Below are 3,912 nucleotides of genomic sequence, written 5' to 3' on the forward strand. Positions count from 1 at the left end.
ACGTGACTCAGGGACTCTCAGGTCAAGGAAAGACGTCCTGATTTGACAGGGAGCGTGAGGGGCTCCCAGGTCGTGAGTTTGCTAAGAGCCGCTCCTGGAATCTGACTCACCAGCGTGAGTCAGATTCGGGAGAAACGTCCAGCAGAGCCGACAGTAGGTTCTGGAGAGTCGGCAGAGGACGACGCCGTCACATTTCGCTTCCTTTCTCTCTTCCTACTTCCCCCCTCATCCTGCCCAAGTATATGCTTCCTATGTTTTCTAGTCGATTTCATTCATTCCTTCCTTCCTTCATTCATTTAATTACAAGAGGTCAGATTTTATTTTCTGTGTTGATTTTGACGGATCACTGTGTCACACCCCCTGGGATATTAACGGATCCCACATCAAAAAAGTGTCCCCTGGTCATGTATGCTTCGGAAACTCCAGGCTAGTGACAGTCACAGCTTCTTTGCTGGAGAACACACGGAGCCTTTAACAGGCTGACGGGGACTGTGCGTCTGTAAGAGGAGGCCCCTCCACACTTTCCGAACCCAAAGGGCTGCCGTGACACTCGCTGGGGTGCCGGGAACGTGGCGTCATCAGTGTTGCTCAAGCGTCTGCTCGCTTAGCCCGTATTTCTTGCTTTCATGCGCGAGTTTATTATTTTACACATATAACATGAGTGCGTCTAATAAAAGTAAAAGATCTGTTCACCGGACCCCTCCAGCGTGTCCCCAGCGTCCAACTATAACATTACACTACTATATCTACTATATAATGAATCTACTAATATATCTACTAATGAATCTACTATAACATTACACGTGTCCTAAAGGCCACCGGGCTTGCACGAAACATGTGTGAGAGGAATAACGAACACTCCAACATTTAGTCAGCGACACATTCAAGCAAATATCGGCACCTAATAAAAACAGTAGCTCAGCTGAACATGTGTTAAATGGTTCAGAAATACATAAATACTGCAGCGAATATGGCACTCGACCTTGAAGACGTTCTGGATTTCGCGTGCGGACGTGAGCGTCGGAAAGGTCGCGGCTTATGAATGATTGTGAAGCAAGGGAAGGGGGTCGTCGGGATTGGGGAAGTTTCCCCAGATGTGAACAGCGGAGCTTCATACACACGTGGGGGACGGAAGCGGCTGGTCGGTCCCTAGGGGAGTGTGCAAGCGTGTGTGTGCATGTATGTGTGTTTTCTGTGTTTCTACAGCGTTCGGTTGCGCTCAGGGCAGATGTCTGCGTTCACTTAGTGTTTCTGGTGGACAAAATCGTGGTAAACAAGTGCAAATTCTCATGGTGCCGCGGTTCGCTCACACGCTAGACGCACTGGAACATATGTGTTTTTATTTCTTAATTTATTTTTTATTTTTAGGCGAGGCAACCCTTGGTTGACCTCACAGGTTGCAAGGACCTTGTCAGCTACGATCCCTTATTTTTTTTATTTTTTACGCCTACAGCACCTGGTCTTCCTAGGTGGTCTCCCATCCAAGTACTAACCAGGCCCGATCCTGCTTAGCTTCTGAGACCAGACGGGATCGGGCTCGTTCAGGGTGGCGTGGCCGGAGACAACACGTGTGTTTTTAAACCGCGTGGTAGAGCAGAGGTGACCGTAGCCCATTTCAGAGCATTTCCTTACGGAGCTCTGAACTCAGGGACGTGACAGCTACGACTTCCCACCAGGGGTTCTTAGGAGTGTCCTCCCCCGTCCACACCCAGGCCAACACGCCGACACCCACCTTTACCAGGTGTCCAGGAAGACAGGACGGCAGAGCAAACCAGGGTCGAACCGGACCACAGCGAAGCCGCAAACCTTTACTTATTTATTTCCCAGTTGTTAATTGCGGGGAAATCTGCACGCGACATAAAAACGACCGTGTCAGCCATTGTTAAGCACAGTTCAGCGGTTCGTGTCCGCCCACGTCTGTACGCCACCACCATCCCCCCTCTCCAGACCTCCATCTGTCCCCACTGAACACAGCTCCCTGCTGCCCGCCCCCCCGGCCCTGGCCGCCCTTCTGCCTTCTGCCTCTGTGAAGGCGGCCTCTTTAAGGACCTCATGTAAGAGGAGTCACACAGCGCGTGTCTTCGCGTGACTGGCCGATGTCGCTCCGCGTCGTGTCCTCAGGGTTCATCCGTGCCGTAGCGTGTGCCGGCACCTCCTTCCTGTTCGAGGCTGATTGATAGTCCACGGTCTGGCTGGACCACATTTCGTTGATCCACTCATCTGTTGATGGCCACGCGGGTTGCTTCCAGAAAAAGGGTTATCCGAACCCTTGAGTCACAGCAGTTACACGTTAAAGACACGCGTAAACCAGATGGTTTGCACCCGCATTTCTCCATCTCCCTACAGGTGGACTTGGGAGCGGGTCCGTTAACTTCTGGAAGTTACCAAAGTGACATTTTGTAAGGTCACATTTGTGCCTTTTCTAGGGAGACGGACTCTCGACCAGTGGGGACTCTCAAGGGCTAGAGAGGCACCTTGCGGTCACCATCTGAATCTGGAGAGAAATACAGCGACCTGACAATTTTGAGAATGAAAACGCTGTGCCGTCATGTTGCCTGCCTGCGGTTGTCACCTGTGCTGCCTGCGGTTGTCACCTGTGCTCTGAGCTCCCTGCGGGAAGGGTGGAGCACTGCCCACCCTTCCCGCAGCCTCTACAGCCACAAAAGTGGGACTCGGAGCCCACACTTGTCCCTTCATTTGTATCTCTCGTCTCTTAGTTCAGGGGTTCACGAAAACTCACGACCCCCAGGGATTACTGAGCAAGAGTTAAGTTTGGGGCTAAACTTAACATGCTCTTCATCTTCAGAATGAGCCCGCATGGCACCGTGAGACACACGGGGCTGTGCCGGGATGTGCCAGCGTTGGGAGACGGATGCTGGTCATCTCCAGCCTGTGTTTCTCAATATTAGTCCCAAACTGGAGAGCACAAAATCCTGGTACGTGTGTTGGATTCTCAGAGGTCTGTGAATTTTATGAACAAACATTTTCTCGCTTTCATTGAAATCGCAATCTTAAAAAATGAAGCACGTCTGAGTCATCCAGATCACACCTTATAACCTCGTGGGGTCGTGCCATTTTGGTGCCTAAATTTGCTGAAATTTGAATTCGTGCTACCTAATATGAGGCCCAAGTGACGTCCGACGCTGACGAGGTTTAAGTTTTAGCAATTTCCGCTGAGCTATGACATACACACGGCAAAGCGCGCGGATTGTAAGTGGACACGTTGTGAATTTTTACCTCGTTTCGCACGTGGGTAGGCACCACTCTGGGATCAAGGCGGGGGACGCTTCCAGCACCCGAAGGCTCCTCGGTGTTCCTTTGCGGAGTCAGCCGTGTCCGTCCCTGCACGGCCCCCACCGGAGGCGACCAGCCTGCTGACTTCCGTCCCTGTGGGTTGGCATCGCCCGTCGGCGAGGGGCCAATAAATTGAACCACAATGCGTGCGGCCATCTGTGCGTTGTCACCTTTCACTCGTCTTCGTGTCTGTGGACCCGTCCGCATGGTGCGTGGAGGAGCAGCTCGTTTTTGTCACTGCCGGGTACTGTCCCGGCGCGTAATTCATCACACGATTTTAAATGCTTTCTGCTGGCGTTCGGAGGATAGACATTAAGCCGTGACGCGTTGCGGGTCGTGTCTTTCGGTTGACATCCGCTCCAGCGTGGGGGCGTTTGTGGGTTCGGTTATTGTATGTTTTTGACGGATCGATCCCTTTGCCGGTAAACCGTGACCTTCTTGGTTCTCGTGACAGGTTTTGACTGAAAGCCTGTTCGGTCCGATGGAAGCGTAGCCAGCCCTGTTCTCTATCGGTTCCCGTTTGCGTGTCACCGTTATTTCCATCCGGTTTACGTGTGTCCTTAACGGTAAAGCGAGCCTCGCATAGTCGGCGTATAGTTGGATCTTGTTGATTTTATT

At 51.9% G+C, this 3,912-nt stretch overlaps 1 pseudogene; it reads right to left on the bottom strand.

Annotated features, from left to right (window-relative positions):
- Positions 1-1,444: 1,444 nt before the first annotated feature.
- Positions 1,445-1,563, bottom strand: LOC111734178 (annotated as a pseudogene).
- Between the last annotated feature and the right edge of the window lie 2,349 nt (positions 1,564-3,912).

The sequence above is a fragment of the Pteropus vampyrus genome, unplaced genomic scaffold (assembly GCF_000151845.1).
Source record: "Pteropus vampyrus isolate Shadow unplaced genomic scaffold, Pvam_2.0 Scaffold829, whole genome shotgun sequence".
In the NCBI taxonomy this organism is placed as follows: Eukaryota; Metazoa; Chordata; class Mammalia; order Chiroptera; family Pteropodidae; genus Pteropus; species Pteropus vampyrus.